This window comes from Ictalurus furcatus, chromosome 17 (genome assembly GCF_023375685.1).
Source record: "Ictalurus furcatus strain D&B chromosome 17, Billie_1.0, whole genome shotgun sequence".
In the NCBI taxonomy this organism is placed as follows: domain Eukaryota; kingdom Metazoa; phylum Chordata; class Actinopteri; order Siluriformes; family Ictaluridae; genus Ictalurus; species Ictalurus furcatus.
In genome coordinates, this window is record NC_071271.1 from 23590679 (window position 1) to 23611275 (window position 20597).

The 20597-nt window shown below is 38.0% G+C and overlaps 1 long non-coding RNA gene across 1 annotated transcript in view; it reads left to right on the plus strand.

The window, feature by feature from the left end:
• LOC128621227 (uncharacterized) overlaps positions 1–20381 on the plus strand; it is a 40309-nt gene extending 19928 nt beyond the window's left edge. Inside the window, exon 2 of the long non-coding RNA XR_008388250.1 lies at positions 18728–20381. This is a non-coding gene — a long non-coding RNA (uncharacterized LOC128621227). The remainder of the gene's footprint in view (positions 1–18727) is intronic.
• Positions 20382–20597: the final 216 nt, after the last annotated feature.

Below are 20597 nucleotides of genomic sequence, written 5' to 3' on the forward strand. Positions count from 1 at the left end.
CTGAATCTATAATCGAATTCTTTAGATTCAATTTAGATTTTCAGGTGAAAGATACAAACTAAAGGGACATAAGACGTAACCCTGAAGGATACCACAAGAGTAAAATGTAATGTAAAAACCATTTAGTACCGTTACTCTCCTGTCTGTAATATAAATGAAATCCCTCATGTTAACTTCATTATGAAGTGACTGCAAGCGGTGATCTGCAGGGTCCAAGCACCCTTTGTAAATATATTAACTAATGGACATAAGATATAACCCTGAGGGACACCACAACAGTGAAAACTGCAAGTACAATTCTATTTGTTGTTCATGTTGGTTTTTTTTTTTTTTGGTCTATTTGTGATATAAATTAGACCCAGTGTTGTTTGATCTTACACTAGCAAACACAGAAGCTAATGCTACAAATACAAGGATTTGATACTGCTGGTGAAATTTAAAACAATATCCTTCTCTGTATTCTGAATATGTCCTTCATTCGATGTTACTGCTCTCAATGTTCAATATTTACATGGGTTCAATGTTAATCGATTACCTCTCCTTATAATACATGTTAAGTACATAATCATCACAGACACGCAGACTTTATATCAGTGGATGTGAGTGAAGCCGAGTTTGTATTTCTGTACCACGCAGTAGAAAATGAGACAGATGGCGGCTGGCTGCTGTTTCTAGGCTACACACAAATGCTCCACTCGCATGTCTGGCTGCTCTCATCACAGTGTGTGTGTGTGTGTGTGTGTGTGTGTGTGTGTGTGTGTGTGTGTTGATGCTTCGTTTGCCTCCGAGGCTGTCTGAACCAATAGGACGTCTTCCTAAAAACATCCAACGACCTAAATCAAGCTCGGACTGTTTATTAAAGATTTATGACAGGATATTAGAGTGAAGAGGTTTAGACGTCGTTCGGAAGTTTGACTCGAATAATAATGTGCAATTTATTTATTTATTTATCTATCTATTTATTTATTTATTTATTTACAATCGTAAATAAGAACCGGTGGAGATGCGGCAACCGTAAAAACAGGTTTCTACGTACAGGTCACAGTGGAGATGTTCAGATGTCCTTTGGTGCATTGTATTAAAAGCTGCGTTTTAAGATCAGGTGGATGAATTCGGTGCTTCCAGAAAGTCAGTGCAAGTCTCAGTTAACATGGCAGCTCTGGATTTGATATATTTATTTATTTATTTATTTATTTATTTATTGCTCGAAACTGTCCTGGATTTTGCATGACAACAGGGTAAAGAGAGAAAGAGGCGGGGGGGGATGGGGGGGAAGGGGGGGGGGGAGGCAGATAGTGCTTTTAGATCACACACATTATTCGAATTGATGCGTTTTAATGCCCGCCAAATTCAGAGTCCGTGTATCGGTTCGTTAAAATCGTGTCTCGTGAGCGCGATTTTCGATCTTCTCATGTGCAGGGAGATGAAACCGCGAATGTCGAATGTTTAAATTAAATGGACGTATTTCCAGTCGAAGAAAAACTAGTACTGGTTATATTCGCATTATGAAAAGCATGAACTGGAGCAAGACTCGCCTCGATGAGAAATGGTGATAAGAAAGGGCAAAAGAAAAAGTATATTTCTTGGTAAACATGCAATTTTTTATACTCAGGAAGAACAAAACAGAGAGATAGAGGGGAAAAAAATAAGTGCTGCATATTACATTAATAGAGGCAATAGAAGTCGGGGGGGGGGGGGAATATCATTACAATCGAATTTAAAATATAAAATTGGACTAATATGAGGGAAATCAGCATGCTGTGTACAGAACTCAAAAAGATAAGTGCTAAAGTATTAAAGAGATTGAATGTGAGAGACAAGAGAGGATGAGAGAGAGAGAGAGAGAGAGAGAGAGAGAGAGAGAGAGAGTTGGCCTCCAACATGAGCTTGATTAAAAAAAATGCTTGCTAAGCTATCCATTTCACACATATACAGAGAGAAGGTTCGATATTCACCCGATCGATGATAGAATGGGCACTCTGGCCAAATCAGACTGGGCTCCTTTTCAAACCGTCGTCTCTCTCGTCCCCCCGCGTCATTCTCCTCTAGGCGAAGGGACTTTCTACATCAAGGCTGGACCATGCAGACATGTCTAGACCGGTGGTGACCGGCGGCTTTGGCCTTTGCGGAGGCGAAAGGCGAGTTGGGTCAGGAGGAAGAAAGTGAGGCGTGCCCTTTATTCAGTGAGGGAACGACCCACGGGTGCGGAGAGGTAAGGAGGGTAGGGGCAGCGCGCTTTTGCTTCCATGGTTACTCACTAAATATGAGGCTGCTGCTATTGAGGAGGTTTCGTTCTCATGCTCTCAGCTGGCCCATGTGCACGGAGGAAAAACATGCACGAGGTTCATATCAGCTAAAAGACGAACAATGGGACCGGGGTGTGGAGGGAGCGTATCACATGACTTTTTTTTATTAACTCGAATGAATTTTTATATCTTATTTTAAATCCGCAGGTTCTTTGAGAAAGCCATGACGTAGTGAGGAAAATGGCATAGACTCTAACCAAAAAAAACAAAAACAAACAAGCATTTTTGGTGTCCTTGTCGTGGAGCTACAGAAAAATAGAAGATATTATACACCGTATATGCTACCATGCTTGCAATGAATCTTCAGGGAACCAGATATATTTCTTCTAAGGCATTGCGCTCAACCATTTCTGGCACTTTTACTTATTACGTATCATTTTTTTTTTTGGGCATCTTTTTTTAAATGTTGATCTCCTGAAATACGTCTGCAGATCCGAGCTAGCAAACGAGGCGTGTTGTTATGTGGGATTTTGATCAGGTTTATACGAGTCATAAGAAAAAAAGTATGAACTCTATAAAAAATTTTTTTAAAAAAAGCAACCTATAAAACGTATCCCACGTAACCCTTGAATTTGAACTTTATCATGTACCTCATTTCTATTTAAGTCAGTCTGCTGTCTAAAGATTTGTCGAGAGTTGGTCAAGAAAAGTACCATGTATCATTTTATTTTCAGTTTTGTAGCCTATTAATTTCATTGGACGAGAAATGTGTATTGATTTAAACAAACAAACAAACAAACAACAACCATTTATACAATTAAAGCTGAAAGAACAGATTAGAGGCAAAAAGAGATGCAATGGTGAAAGTTCATAAGCTCATGAAGAAAAATAGCAGCATGGATATATTTCATGATCTATATTTACTTGGACCTTTGTAACTTTTTTCTATATTTAATTGAGTTATTCAAAGTGTTAAAAATTCACAAGAGTAAGCCAATTTTGGATTTATTTGATTAACGAGTCGTCGTTTCATCTATAGATTCTTTGGGAAGAGTGCTGATGTGCTGAGTTGGTCAAATAAAACGGCAAAAATAGATCCTGTTACCTATACCGACTCTATCTCTTGAAAGTTTTACCCATATTTACCCGGACAAACCGAGGCGGTGTGGTTGAACGCTAACTCATCACCTCAGTCACGAGTCACTGAGACGAATACTATATATCGTTTATATTATATATAACTTCTTTTTTTTTTTTCCTTGTTTATATTTGTCTGGTTTAAAGTGTGTCCAAATTACTTGCGTTTTGTTTATTACATATGAATGAAGCTGAACCCCCCCCCCCCCCCCCCCCAAAAAACAAAAAAAACAAACAACGACAAAAAAAAAAACCCCACTAACCCCGCCTCTAACCGAAAACTTAAACCTTACGCTGCTCAGGTCTGTAATGAAAGATTGTTTCTTATATATTGCTTAATAATTTATGACTTCCCGACTTTGCCGTAGAGATTTATTTTTAAATGCATCTTGTTGCATAAACCTGTGGCTTTAATTCTGTGGAAAATCCATTCTAAAAACAATCCCGAGTATAGTCGCACTTTTAGCTTCACGGGTTAGAGTTTGAAAAGTCTTGTCGAAGCAGTGCTGTTGCTGCTATTTTGTCCAGATGATATATTTGCATATTCATTTATTCACTGTGCAGTTTTAAGGTGGTTAGGTGTATTATAAACAACAGGATCTGCTTTCTTTCTTTCTTTCTTTCTTTCTTTCTTTCTTTCTTTTGACGTCTGATTTCTTTCTCTTTTTTAACAAATGAGCTTTTATCCAGTCTCCTGACACTACAATAGTCTCATAGCCTTTACCTGGCTAGAAAAAAAATATAATGTATACATATAAAACACCATAAATCTATTTACAATACCGGCATTATTAGGGACTGTTCAACATATGTATCAAAAATTGAAAAAAATAAAAACAAAACAAAAAAAAACTCCAATAAACTTCAGATGTTGATGTGGATGTTGATTTGCTTGGCTTAGATATTCCTACACATGTTGTATACATGTCATGTACATTAAGAATACTGTCATTTTCCCTTTGTTTTTGTGTTCAGTGAAGGATTAAAAACGATAGTAATGTTAGATATGAAAATCAAAATCCCAGACATTATTAGTGCTTTTAATAACTTTTAGAGCCAGAATGTTCGTTGACGTGTTTCTTATTTCTGAAACGATGAAGAGACGTTTGTTGGCTGGGACTTTTTTAGGTCCGATTTCTTCAACAAACTGCTCATAATATTATGTTACTTTCTTCGTGCCAGAGCAAACGCGAACTGCGTGTGAGATTAGCGAAGGACAGAGACGCAAAAATCTTCAACGTTTACTTACAAAGACATTCTTTTCTTCATTTTTATTTTTTATTTTTTTATTTTTGTAGACTTTATGAGTTTGAACAAATGAGCTATAATTTAATCTTGTGTGATTTCCTGTAGTTTGGTGCAGGATTGTTGCTTGGTTCCCACTCACATGTCCACACACACACACACACACACACACACACACAGGGTGACGGAGAGTGAGACAGATGGCTCATCCACGGCCTCTTTACCGAAGGAGCGTGGGAAACTCAGGACTCACTGCAGCTCACCTGCTCACACACACACACACACACACACAGAGTGTGTTTCTCTATTGCTGAGGCAAAACAGCAGATTAAAATCATTAACAATGAGGGGAAAACAGTCATTAAATTCTTAACATCAAGCTCCATTTTTTTTTTCATTAAAGAAATAATAAGTTGTTCATATTATCTTATTATTAATTCGTGTTTTTTTTTGTATAGTATATTATAGTATATTTATAATTTGTGTAGAACTAATCACAAATCATCTGGACAGAGAGCTAGATTTAGATTTCATGAATTTAGATTTAGATTTCTAATGAATCCATGCTGATTTTAATGTAAATTGCTCGGCTTAATTTCATACATGCACATTTCTTTTATATTGTTATCAGAAATTCTGGGGAAGAAAATGCTAACGTTAAAACCTTCTTGCAAATATTAAATGTTTCAGGAGATTTCATGTTAAACTGTGCTGTGGCATCAAAAGCTACCATAGGTAAGCTACATATAATAATAATAATAATAATAATAATAATAATAATAATAATAATAATAATAATTGTAACAACAACAACAACAACAATAATAATAATAATAATATAATTATAATAGTAATAACAACAACAACAATAATTATTATTATTATGATTATTATGATTATTATTGTTATTGTTGTTGCTGTTATTACTACTATAATTATATTTTATAATAATAATAATAATAATAATAATAATACTTATTATTATTATTATTGTGAAATATAATTATAGTAGTAACAACAACAATAACAATAATAATCATAATAACAATAATCATAATAATTATTGTTGTTGTTGTTATTACTATTATAATTATATTATGATTATTGTGAAATATAATTATAGTAGTAATAATAATAACAACAATAATAATAATTATAATAACAGTAGTAGTAATAACAATAATATTAATAACAGTAATAATAATACTAATAATAATGATAATAATAATAATATACCAAATAAATAAAATATTTTGGACACCAGTCATGTCTTGGCTGATCGGTTTCCTCGGGGATTGTCAGCCTTTGCTATGGTGAGGATGTTCAACTTTAAAACTCCAGCTCTTGTATCTTTTGCTGCAAAGTAACATTTTAAAACGCTGCTGGAGAAGTTATCACAGTAAATCTCTTTTATCGAACTGCTGCCAGCAATTATTATTATTATAATTTTTGTAAGTACAACATTTCCACAGTTCTCCTGTAGATGCTTGTTGCTCCTTAATCAAACACTAAAAACATTAAAACCGCTAATCTTATCTTATCTCTCCTCTAATAAAAACCTATTTGGACAACTAATGAAGCATTAAAATACAAAACAACATATCTTTTCTGTGTGTATCGAGATAAAAGGCGAGGGATCGGTGCTGTGGATCATGTGATTCATACAAGTCCAGAGAGTGAGAAGCAGCTGAAGGGAAGTTGGGAAGCGCCCTCGGTGACTTAACCCCTTTCTGCCTATTGTTCAGAACAAAGCCGTGTCACAGTAAGCCGTGGGTTGGATGGCACTCGAGAGAACAGCCACTTTGGTGGGATTTATTGGGTTAAAGTAACACAAAAGGAACTGAGGCCATGTAGCACAGCAGGGGAAGAACACGGAAAACACCAGGCGCGAAGGTTTTACGCTTTCCCGGTGAACTTTATGTAACCTGTACTGTATGAAGCGTGTTTGAGCTAGGACATGACATGTAGATGTATATATTATTGTTTATTTTTCATAAAGTGTGTGTGTAAAAAATATCACGAGGGAAAATATTGTGCCTTTGTTTCAGGAATACGAGACCTTGGATTACCTTTTGTAATCTTTTACAATTAAGCCAATTTTCCTGGAGCTGTTCGGAATGCGGAATATTATGAGAAGTAATGTGCTTGTATGGAGAACTGTTTAGCTACATTTTTTTAATTATTAGATTTTTACATCTCAGTGTGTTAATTATAGCTCTGCTTGTATGCTCTGGCTGGGGGGATGAAAATAATTATAAAAGGTAAAAGAGTAAAATATTTGAAACCATTAACAGCTTAGCTGTGCTATATTTAGTGTTCACAGTGAAGCATGGTGGTGGTAGCGTCACGTTCAGCGTCTTGGACTTTTGGTTGCTTTTTGGTTACCCGGGCACTGTCACCAGAGGAAGGCCTCTAGGCAGGGTCATAGTTGTGCTGTATTTAAGAATTACAATCATTTGCAAATTTTCCTACACACTATAGTGGTTATTTGGCAACGTTACAAACTTACTTGTGCTTCATTTAATATTCACAAATTGTACTCATTGCTGTTTTTCTTAATAGCCAACGAATTAATAAGTCGATCTCCTTGATAAGATGCTTTCCAGCATTCCCAGTAGTAGCTTCGGGAGTTCAAACCCCAGCACTGCCAAGCTGCACCTGCTGGGTCCTTGAGCAAGATCCTTAACCCTCGACTGCTCAAATGCGTCAATGAGATAAACGTAAGTCGCTCTGGATAAGATCGCCTGCCAAATGCCATAACAGTAAATGTAAAATTTTCCACATTTCTATATACTCTACAGTCATTATTTAGCAATATTAGCAGGTTTAGTGTTCATGGAGAAGCATGGTGGTGGTAGCATCATGTTTAGCGTACTGCAACCCCCGGCCTCTTGGTCGCTTCTCTGACTAATCCGCTCTTGATTTTGTCTTCTCTAGGTCGAGTTGTGCCATATCTGTTCCATTTATTTATTTATTTATTTTTAAAAAAAGGGTGTGGTCCAGTGCAATGTGTTCAAAATTTGGGATCATTATAATTTTTTTTTTTACGTTAGTAACTTCCAAGTACTTTTTGCACGGAGCATATAAAGACATTTATAAGGTATTACCTCTTGAAATAGTGGGATGAGAGCTCCATTATTTAATAACCAGCTAATTAATAAGCTGACCTCTTTAATAAGCTGCTTATTAGTAATCGTGCGTCACAGCTCAAGACGTATACAGTCATAGACATAAAAGACATCATGAATATCGTGAATAACTGCTCGTAATTATATGTTTTCAGTGCAACGTCCAAAGTAGACTCGAAACTCAATTACACATAAAAATAATAATAATAATAATAATAATAATAATAAAAATGCCTGACAGGTTTTGGGTATTAAGGAGGACCAAAAATGGAGTAGGTGGTGATTAAACTAGATATTCTTACAGATTTGAATGTCATACGGATACAAGATTTCCTCAGAAACAGAAGTTATTATTATGGAACATGAGGTCACATGGGCAAAGTAAGAATATGAGAATGCTAAATTAAGCTGCTGATGTCACCAAATAACTGCTTTATTCACTTTGATATACACCTATTGCTATAAAATAAGTAAGGAATAAAACACAAAGCATGCCGTTATAGGAAAAGAATCAACCACAGGTATTGTGATGAAGAGGCGTCACACCCCAAAGTTGATTATTTTCCTAGAACAGCATGTGCTGAAGTGTTTTATTCATCTTAGACCACAGCAATTTGTCAACAATTCCAATTTTATTACTAATTAAAGAACAGATTGTACCATTTATCCATTTATAGTTACGTTTAATGCTATGGAATGTCTGTGAAACAAATTACTGTTATCACATATCTTTATATATATATATATATATATATATATATATATATATATATATATATATATATATATATATATATTCTCTTTATTTCTCGAAGGTATTTATTACAAACAATCCCATCCCCCCCACAGGTTTGTCATGTTGCCATAAACTCCTCTGTCGTGAAGACTTACTCTTCCATAGCGCTGACACTGGAGACTCCTTCCCTACAGTCCATGTTAAATAAAGGTCTCCTTACAGAGAACTTCACCATGTCAACGCTTGCACGTTTTTAAATCCGTTTACAAATGTAAAGTGTCCACCGTACTGTAAATAAGCGGTCACTATAGAGACGATAAACATGTTAGAACGAGCGCGTTCATATAAACTTGTGAGTTTTCGCCGGGAACTCCTGTTCGATCGAGACTTTCTGACCGATCAGAATCAGAAATCCAACGACGCTGTATTTTTGTCTCGTAACGGGAACGGAATTCACTATACGATCACGCATTTCCATACTTGCTTTGTACTGTATTAGTAACTGCAGTCTGCGTCAGTCGTTAAACAGCGTGTTGGCACGAGTCAGGCGAATGTAAGTGAATTCAGTAGCCATAGATATTTGTAACGCACCTCATTTTTCACTGTATCATATCATATTTTGGTCTCCCGGGTGTCTGTATCTATTTCCGAACAGTCCGGTTCTCTGAGCCGAGGTCGGTATCAGACCGCAGAAATGTGCGCAGCTGAAAAGTATCAGTTTCACGCTGCTATTTGTTTTGATTCCACCCCCGAGGAATCCTTCCCCTTACTTGACCCGCGCTTTTCTTCTGATGCATTTCGGCAGGCTTTCCATTAGCCCTTCTCCTTCAGGGATGGAGCAGCTCATTTAGCCTGGTGCGCGTTGCGGTGGATGTGCTGTTCCTCCACCGTGTCTCCATTTTGCGTCTTGTCCTACCCATCTTCATTAGGTGGGGTTTTATTTATTTATTTATTTATTTATTTTTTAAAGTGCCCATGGTCAAAACGAAACACAACTGAGTGCAGACCTGGAAGCCTGGAGATAATCTCACGCATCAGAGATAACTCGTGGCACATGTTTACCTAGTTTATGATTACGGATGCTTTTAGGTGCTGCAAGCCATCGTATTTACTTCATTTGGCGTTGAGGGGCGAGTGATCAATACGCTACGTGCTAGAATGCGAGAGTGAGCAAACATTGTATACGAGATTGTTCTGGGATATTCGCAGTATAGTATTTGAAACGTCTTCTCATGGCTGTCAATTTATCAGAGAAAATGAATCTAGAACTAGCAGCGATGTTCTGCTCAATTATTCATCGCGATCGGAGCTAATCAGAGCTAATAGGACTGAACATTAGGAAAGTGTTTTGGTCGTTTAATACTTTTATCACTGTGTGATAATTAAGGAACACTTGGAACTGTGCTGTGATGGGAAAATAATCAACCACTGGGTGGTGTGATGACGCAGGATTACCGTCAACACGCCGAAGCTGACTATTTTCCTATAACAGGACGTCCCAAAGTGCTTAATCACTCTTATACCACGATGACTTGGTAACCAATGATTTGAACGAACACGTCAAACTTTTTATCCATTTTTAGTTACATTTAACGTTGTGTAACATCTTTGAAACAACCAGCCTGTCTATTCTCTCTCTCTCTCTCTCTCTCTCTCTCGCTCTCTCTCGACGTAAATAAGACTTTTTTTTTTTTTTAAAAGAGCAGCTTGTCATGTTACTGAGAAACCACAAAGCGTATAACTCCTCATCCTGAAGATGTCAGAAAACCGAAAGTTACAGCTTTACCTCTGACTGTTACTAAGCACTGACACTAGAGACTCTTTCCATAAATGTTAAAGCCCAACCTTTTATGGTTTTGAAACGTGCCTAATTTTGTTTTAAAGCTCTCATACGATAGATTTACACGCATCCGAGGTAAAAAAAAAAAAAAACGCTTTAACGTGCTCGTAATTTAAACTGCAGCGTTACCTTTTCCCCCCAGTGTCACGAACGACTCGTTAAATGATCCGTTCTAAACGATTCGTTCTAAACTCCTCCTTTCAGAGAGCATACTCTGCTCTGATTGGTCTACCGCTGTCAGCGAGCAGCCGATGAAGACCAGAAGCGGGGCTTTTTGTCACAAACCTACGTAGGTTAGTACAGGAAGTAAAGTCTGGAATCACTAACGACTCGATTCAGCAGTTCAGAATCAGTTCCTTCTTTTAGGAGTCAATAACTCCGTTTGCTTCAGCACATTATGAACATCAGCATTAATACATCATCAGTAACATTAACAAAGCAACTAACGCATGTATTAATTGATTTTTAAAAAAAGAATAATAAATGATTGAATATTGCTATATTGAATTACATTCATGAAAAATGAATGATTAGTTCATAATTCATCCCACAATATGAACCAAATCAATATGGACCAATATGAACAAAATCTTAACGAACAAGTTTGCAGCTGTTCCAATAATATTTCCAGTTCAGTAAATGAACAGCTTTTACATTATAAACATGCTGTGATGAATTTTTACATTTTTTTATTTGCTCATTTATGTGGATTTATTTTGGTCATCCATCCATCCATCCATCCATCCATCTTCTATACCGCTTTATCCTTTTCAGGGTCACGGGGACACCTGGAGCCTATCCCAGGGAGCATCGGATACAAGGCGGGGTACACCCTGGACAGGGTGCCAATCCATCGCAGGGCACAATCACATACACACTCACACACCCATTCATACACTACGGACACTTTAGACACGCCAATCAGCCTACCATGCATGTCTTTGGACTGGGGGAGGAAACCGGAGTACCCGGAGGAAACCCCCGTAGCACGGGGACAACATGCAAACTCCGCACACACAGGGCCACGCTGGGAATCGCACCCCTGACCGTGGAGGTGTGCGGCGAACGTGCTAACCACTAAGTATTTTGGTCATGGATTGAATAAACATTAAAACATTAAAACAAACATCAATGAATACACCGGGTTACGTTGTTAACATGACCTATGGTTTATTAATGCTGACGTTCGTGCGTTGTTAACGTTAACTGACGCAGCACGTAACGTTATTTCATTGAGTTTTCATGTAAAATTAGTCTAGGTATCGTTGAAAATGATTGATTGATGGTTTAAATGTAACTCTGATTCGAACGATTAGATAAACATCGATTAGATCCAGGTTAAAGCTGAATCATTATATTTTATCCCATAAAAAATGGCACATTAAAATGTTTAGTTATTTCTAAACTATTCCTTTAGATCCCTTTTTCATCCTGTTCTACCTTCAGCTGTGAAAACTGTTAAAGACTGCTTTTTAATGAATCTGATATTGTTAATCCCATCACATTACCGTCACTAAATGGACTGATCTCGTCTGACTTCCCTCTCCATTCACATCAGGTCAGATTCCTGCGTTTCGCTCGCTCGCTTTTCCTCACTGCCTCACGTCTCTGTATTAACGGGATAAAAATCTCCACTACAAATTCGTTTGCTGGAAAGCAATTAACGTTGGGCGCTGCGTGTCGATCAGCATTCGGCTCACGACAGGGGATATTATTAAGCCAAAATACAGCCTGAATTCATCCTACGTGCTTTTCGAAAGGCCAAGCTTTTGTGGGTTTAAAAAAAAAGAAGAAGAAGAAGAAGCAGAAGAAGAAGAAAAATATGAGAGCTTGGATCCTGGCGCAAAAAAAAAAAAAAAAATCTTTCAGATAATTTTTTCTTTTTCTTTTCAAGGATTCAGCATTTTGCAAGTGCTTAAATGATCTGGACCAGTTCTCAGAAGTGGTGTTATTTATCTCTGTGAGCCTTGCCATTGTATTAGTATTGGCGAGTAAATCAACCTTATCACCCAGAGACGATAACCTAAGGCAGATACACTAATATCCACGATGTATTGTTGAATCAGTTACACACAATTTATTATTAAATAAATTAAATAAATTTAAAAATGCTCCAGTGGTTAAAAGCGCAATGTGCAATTAGACCGAACAGTTTTATCTCCAAAGCCAAGGAATGCAGCACTTATGGGTGGGACGCCACTTATAAATTATCCCCGAACTCCCAGTTGTGTTGATTTACATTTAATCACTCTTAAGCCGAATCCCGCGCTTTCAGATTTCCTAGAACTCCCAAACCCAGTGTTGGATGCACTACTCGATGTGTGTGTGAGAGTGAGAGTGTGTGAGGCCTGATACAGGTTGCTATGTGTTTGCTATGCCCGTTCGAGCTCTCCCCCTAAAAGGACCCCCACTTTTTCCCCTCATTGCTTCAACCCACTGCTTCGAATCCAGCAGCTGCCGCCAACAAGCCGTGCTAAAATAGTGACCGTGTTTAGTCTGGCATGGTGCAGCGGCATTGATTGGCAGCTGGGTCAAACAATGTCACTTTCTTGGCTCCTCTCCCAGGCAAATCTCTGCTTGTTAGGTTTGTGGTATCAGGTCACTTTTCACAGAGCAGGGGGTTGGACCAAAGACCCTTCCTGTGTTTACATCAGGTTTCGGAACTCTAGTATGATGATATTCAAAAGGAGACTTTCAGCCAAAAAATCAAGGGTGATTCCATATCTGCGAAACTTCACAGAATTTGTGTTGATGAGTATGAGTTATTAGAGCCAAAAGAGCAGTCTTCATTTTTTTTCCCCCCATTAAAAATGGCAGATGAGCCAATAGACATATGAAACTAGAATGACTGACAGCTGCGCAGGTGTTTTCAGCACTCCTATATTAACTGGAAGCCCCGCCCCATTCCCCTATCTAACATTACTTATCTTTCGGCCAGGGCTCTTGTCTCGACTTGACTTTCCAGCTTGAAAGATGGACTTCTTTACTGTTTACTACATTTTAAGCCCCGCACCTGTCCCTTCATGTTATTCATCTTCGGACTTGGCAGGTCTGTGATTTGACTGGGATGCCTTTGTACATTATACAATAATTACTGATAATTATTCTTTTATTAATTATTATCATTTTCATTCAAAAATGCGTTCGCCTACGTCAGGCAACAATTTCCCATTTTCTACAAGGTTTATTTGCTGCATTGTGTATATGCATAGTATAGAATTTGGGTAACAGGGTCGTACTTTCAATGTGACCCCGTCCCTCGATGTGAACGTCAAAGACACTAAAAAGAAAGACCTTTCCTTCTTCCCGTGATCCTTTGAACTACTTTAAATAGTCCATCGGGTGACTGCATTCAGGAACAGAGTGGACTGAATGAATTAAAATGTACATTTCGTAACCTATAATGGACTTTAAAAAAGATATGTTAAGCCTGAAATGAAATAATTAGAGTTTCAAGGTAAAGCGTACTTATACTGAGCAGGGTCAGTGCAGTTTTCTAAGCACTGAATATGTTGTAGGTTTGATTCATTTTATTTTTTTTTTACGTGATTTATCTGAAGCACGCACGCACGTGGTTATGAAGGACGTTTTTACCTGTGTTTAAAATGTCCTTAACCCGAAAACAATTTCTGTTCGATTCTTCATGATTTGAATTAGTCTCCAAAACAAATTTCAGCCATACACCATAAGCACGTTCGCCTCACACCTCCAGGGTCGCGGGGTTCGATTCGCGCCCTTGCCCTGTGTGTGCGGAGTTTGCATGTTCTCCCCGTGCTGCGGCGGTTTCCTCCGGGTACTCCGGTTTCCTCCCCCAGTCCAAAGACATGCGTGATAAGCCGATTGGCGTGTCCGAAGTGTCCGTAGTGTATGAATGTGTGTGTGCCCTGTGATGGATTGGCACCCTGTCCAGGGTGAACTCCGCCTTTTGCCCGTTGCTCCGTGGTTCCCCGCGACCCTGAAGGACAAGCGGTATAGAAGATAGATGGATGCATGGATAGATGGAAGCCATTATCTTTAAGACAAGGAAGAAATGTACGTTCATTCAGGCCGGTAGTATATTTCACCTCCGGTTTCACTGCCGATCCATGAGACACCACGGTATCCATCCTGGACTTTGCTACACTCACACACACCTGACCTCTAATACACCTGTTTCAATTCAATCTAGTCAGTGTATTTAAGGACCTCTTTCTGTTCTCTTCATTGTAAAGTTTTGCCACCAGGTTTTTGCTTTCTCCATGCCGTGATCTCCGTGTTTGCCTGTTTGTTGAACTTTCTGCTTATTCCGACTGCATGATTCACACGTACGTCCACCCGCCTCTGACGGTATATGTGTGATGTGATGTGGTGTGATGGGAAATGGACACAGGAACAGGGTATGGAGCAGGGTATGGACAGTTCCAGATATGAATTTGGGACGTCCGTTGCCGCTACATCGCATCTCCGCAGCAAGACTGAAGCAAATGTTCAGACAGCAAAAATCAAATGAATCTGGGTTAGGAAAATGATATAAACAATCATTTTTTTGGGGTCGGATTAGAAAATCAAATGCAAATGAGCGAGTGATCGAGGTTAAAAAAAAACACCAACATCTTTCGTTCTTAACCGTAAAGCAGAACTTAGTTCATTCTTTACGCAAACTTCACATGTGAATAAATACATGTTGCGTATTACATGTTACCTAAATCGAAGGAAATATGACTTAGTACATGTAGTACATGATGTTTTATTTTTCTCATGTGAACGGATGTTATATTATTTACATCATGTCACGTGTTTACCTCAGGGCATAATATGTAGAAATGCACCTGTTTTCCACACAATAATAATAATAATAATAATAATAATAATAGTAATAATAATACAGACCCTATGATTTATTGATTAATGGTTCTGTTGTGTTTTATGCTATTAAAAGACAGCAGCACTGCTCAATATGGGGCTTTATCCAGGTCTTAACATTGCCATCATCTCTCCTGTCTCAGCTACAGATAGATAGAGATATATACAGTATAAGATAGTTAGAGACAGACGTGCACTTTTTCCAGTCCCTTTCAGACACAATGGGTCAATAAATTGCATTTAGAGTGAAGGGAAATAAAAAACGAGTCCTGGAACAGTCCACATGAACCCATTAACCCAGTTGTCAATCCAGGCTCTGGCCTACGTACGCATTTTTCTCAATTTGTCATGAAAGAGGTCCAAACTCTTTTTTTTTTTTCTTTCTTTTCCTTCCCCTTGCTTGTGGCTATGAGCCAGACAGTTTAGGAAAAGACTGATGCATCTTCCAGATTTTTCATTTTTGCATGTGCGTGTGACTTTAATAGGATTCAGATCTTGCCGAGTCTTTTTAACTGGGTGAAATGCGATGGAGTGCACGAGTCATGAGTCCTGTCATACGTTTGAGTAATCGTTATGAACCGAGTGACTCTGCCGCGTTTGTAACACTGCCCTGTGGTCGAATAGTACAGGAGTTCTACTGGAAGTTTGACGTTAAACGGCCGAGTCGACTTCACTCCATGGTGGTGTTTGGATAAACGATTCTGTAAGTTCTGCCCTATTTAGAGTTTAGCTGACACCTAGTTTACGTCTCACAAATACTGCATACTCCCATTTACTAGCATATAATAGTGTACTTCCGGTTCCCAAAGGCAGTACTCCTAAGGCCTTTAATGACTTTAACCCAGTTGCCATCACTTCTCCGGTAATGAAAAGCTTGATAGGGAAACTGAGCAGACAGTTCTCTCACCCTTACTTTATATTCTGTACACAATCACGTCCCAAAATAATCATAAGAATGGGACCATATTGAAATTTGCAGACGATACAGTCATTGTGAGTCTGCTACATGATAATGAGTCCAGCCACGGCCCAGTCACTGATGAGTTGGTCACTTGGTGTGACGAATCTATCCTGGAGCGAGACATAAACAAAGCAAAACAAAGGATATGATGATAGATTTTAGAACTCATGCATCAATCTACGATACCACGATCATTAAAGTCCAGGCTGTGGATTGCGCAGGGAGCTACAGGTATCTCGGGACAGTCCTAGACTCCAGATTGTACTTCGAGAAAAGCTGTGAGACAGTATGTAAAAAGGGACATCGTAATGCGAGCTCTATTACTAAAGACTGTTCCTGTCCTTTTCATAACGAATTGCAGTCTCTTCGTTCCTGCCGCATGTTTGTGGCCCCTAGGTGGAGAAGTAAACGGTACAGGAATTCTTTTGTACCTGCAGCCACTGCACTACTAAATAAAAATAGTATGAGATGATGCACTTCGCTATGCATGGCACTTTAAGCTTTTGAGGTGGTGGGTGAGTGTGTGTGTGTGTGTGTGTGTGTGTGTGTGTGTGTGTGTGTGTGTGTGTGTGTAGAGGCACTTTGTCGTGACATTCTTAGGAGTCTTTATATTTTTACCCTTTTGATGTTATGATGGACATGTTTTTTAAAGTACGTTTCGATGTTTTATGAATTCGTCTTAACTATGGATTGCTGAATCTCCTTTACCCTCGGGTACTCATAAAGAAACCTTGACCTTGACTTCGCTCCAAGAATACTTGCAAACGGTAGCATAACAAAGCCAGACTAGCATACTTCTCTCCAAGTATTCTTACAAACACTAGCATAAAAAAGACACACTAGCATACCTCTTTCCAAGTATTCTTACAAACACTAGCATAAAAAAGACACACTAGCATACCTCTTTCCAAGTATTCTTACAAACGCTAGCATATAAAAGCTACACTAGCGTACTTCTCTCCAAGTATACCTACAAACGCTAGCATATAAAAGCTACACTAGCGTACTTCTCTCCAATATACTTACAAACGCTAGCATATAATAGCTACACTAGCGTACTTCTCTCCAAGTATACCTACAAACGCTAGCATATAAAAGCTACACTAGCGTACTTCTCTCCAATATACTTACAAACGCTAGCATATAATAGCTACACTAGCGTACTTCTCTCCAAGTATACTTACAAACCCTAGCATATAATAGCTACACTAGCGTACTTCTACCCAAGTATACTTACAAACGCTAGCATATAATAGCTACACTAGCGTACTTCTCTCCAATATACTTACAAACGCTAGCATATAATAGCTACACTAGCGTACTTCTCTCCAAGTATACCTACAAACGCTAGCATATAATAGCTACACTAGCATACTTCTCTCCAAGTATACTTACAAACGCTAGCATATAATAGCTACACTAGCGTACTTCTACCCAAGTATACTTACAAAGGCTAGCATATAATAGCTACATTAGCGTACTTCTACCCAAGTATACTTACAAATGCTAGCATATAATAGCTACACTAGCGTACTTCTCTCCAAGTATACTTACAAACGCTAGCATATAATAGCTACACTAGCGTACTTCTCTCCAATATACTTACAAACGCTAGCATATAATAGCTACACTAGCGTACTTCTCTCCAAGTATACCTACAAACGCTAGCATATAATAGCTACACTAGCATACTTCTCTCCAAGTATACTTACAAACGCTAGCATATAATAGCTACACTAGCGTACTTCTACCCAAGTATACTTACAAACGCTAGCATATAATAGCTACACTAGCGTACTTCTACCCAAGTATACTTACAAACGCTAGCATATAATAGCTACATTAGCGTACTTCTCTCCAAGTATACTTACAAACCCTAGCATATAATAGCTACACTAGCGTACTTCTCTCCAAGTATACTTACAAACGCTAGCATATAATAGCTACACTAGCGTACTTCTACCCAAGTATACTTACAAACCCTAGCATATAATAGCTACACTAGCGTACTTCTCTCCAAGTATACTTACAAACGCTAGCATATAATAGCTACACTAGCGTACTTCTCTCCAAGTATACTTACAAACGCTAGCATATAATAGCTACACTAGCATACTTCTCTCCAAGTATACTTACAAACGCTAGCATATAATAGCTACACTAGCGTACTTCTACCCAAGTATACTTACAAACGCTAGCATATAAAAGCTACACTAGCGTACTTCTCTCCAATATACTTAGACTAGCACATCAAAAATACTGTAGTGTACTTCATAAGTATACTTAAACATGACAGTATACCCAAAGTAAACTATACATCTCTGCAAATATACTACATTAGTATGCTTGTAGTAAACTGTATTAAGTGGACTTGGCACGTCATTAACTTGACAGATGTGAGAACAGTGTGAGGTGTTTGAGAGTACTGTATTTATGTGTTTTTCGTTCTTTTAATCTGAGGTATCTGTGCGAGAGGAGACTTAAACAGAAATCTGTCTTTTCTTTCCATTTAATCACATTGTCGTTTAGGAGAACTTACAGCCACAATAAGGAGATCGACACTCATGTGTTAACTTTGACCTTTTCTTTCAGGTTCGAGAGATGATCACGTAAGAGACAATGGTAAGACCTGATCTTCAAGTAAGTGTTGATCCTTTTTCGAACTATCCACGATATTGTATAACCAGCTGTGCAGCCGGGAACGGCTTGCTGATGTTGTGGTGAATTTCAGCCATTTATTTATTTATTTATTTATTTATTTATTTATTTATTTATTTTTGCCATCTCTAATAAATATAATTGAACTGATATTGAATACATGCTTGTCTAACGCTAGCTAGGTCAGACGTACGTTTATAGATTTTATTTATTTATTTTTTAATGAATGAACTCAAAATATTCTCCATTTTTTTTCTTTTGGTAGAAATCGAGCGTGCCCCGTCGAGAGCATTTAAGATGGCGGGACGGGGGCGGGGCTTCAAGGCGATGCCAGTTAGAGACAATGCCTGGCGTATTTTTGGAGTAATAACTCGTACTGGCGTATACCGATGTTAAACCGCACAACATACGTGCACACACCCCTGCTGAAAAAATACAATAGAAACCCTGATTGAATTCGTAATGGTTTTAATGGTTTTAATGGGAATTGTATTGGTTTTAATGGAAACTGTAATTGTCCCTGTGGGTCTGTACTGGTAATTTGGTGCCTTCTATGGGTAGCATGTTATGTCTAGCGGTACATGGTACTGGTTTTAATGTCTAGCTGATGGTTTGTAATGGTATTTATAGTGGAAACCATTAGAATTTCTGTGATGGTTTCTATTGGGTATTTTATTTTATTTATTATTTTCATTTTTTCACAAGCCTATCTTTATTTAATGTAAATGAATCACTGAGCACAGAACTGACTTCTCTCCTATATCTCTGCCAGTTCTCACTGAGCTTCACGTTTGATCTCTTTGAAACAATTTTATTCATTTTCAATCAATTTTCAAATCTGAAGTCAGTGAGGAGCCACTTGTCATTAACCCGTAGATCCGATCTTGTGCTACTTAACAACGCAAGCTCGTCTCTATGGGTCCCTGTCTCTGTGGTAGACCAGCTTCTGGCTCGTGTCTTTCTATATACGTCTTAAAACAGTTCATGTATTTTCATTTATGGTGAGCCACACTAGTGTAAGCCAAAGACCACGAAACGGGATATATTTACGTTTCACTCAGATGTTTTTTTAGCTGCACGCATTAATCCTACAGTACATGTGATACAGAAACACACAACAGAACGTGATCATGAGTGAAGTGTGTGTATCCGGGTTGAGGTAGTAGGTTGTATGGTTTCGAATGATACCTTGGGAGTTAACTGTACAACCTTCTAGCTTTCCTTGGAGCTCACTAAAGTCAGCGAAGAAGACAGTGGAAAAACAAACGCTTGGTTGGAGTGTAAATATATGCAGCATTTTTCATTTATGGTTATAAGTGTTTGTGCAAATGTAATAGTGTCCAAGTGTAGTTCGGTACTGTATGAATTTCTCCTGCTATTCAGATATAGTGACGGTGAACGCTTGAGCTCCAATTTCAGTGCTTCATAACACTACATTTTCAGAAACAGGAAAGATTTCAGGACAGAGAACTTCACGCTGTTTATAATGTAAGTGGTAAGGGGTACTAACTTTTTTTTCACGGATGTTCCAGGACGTTAAATGTCAATATAAACAGATTAAAAAAAAAAAAAAAAAAAAAAAAAAAAAGTATGTCATTGTTTAAGTAATAAAAAAATATAATCGTTGGCAAATTGCTGTTTCATAAAAGGAATAAAACGTTATGAGACATGGAAATTGATTGGATTAATTGAAACTTAATTGAGGTGGAAACAGTGAGTCGTTGATTATTCTCCTATAACAGCACACACCCAAGTGTTTTAGTTCCTACTTATTGGCGAGCATCTATGAAAACGATCTCTCAGT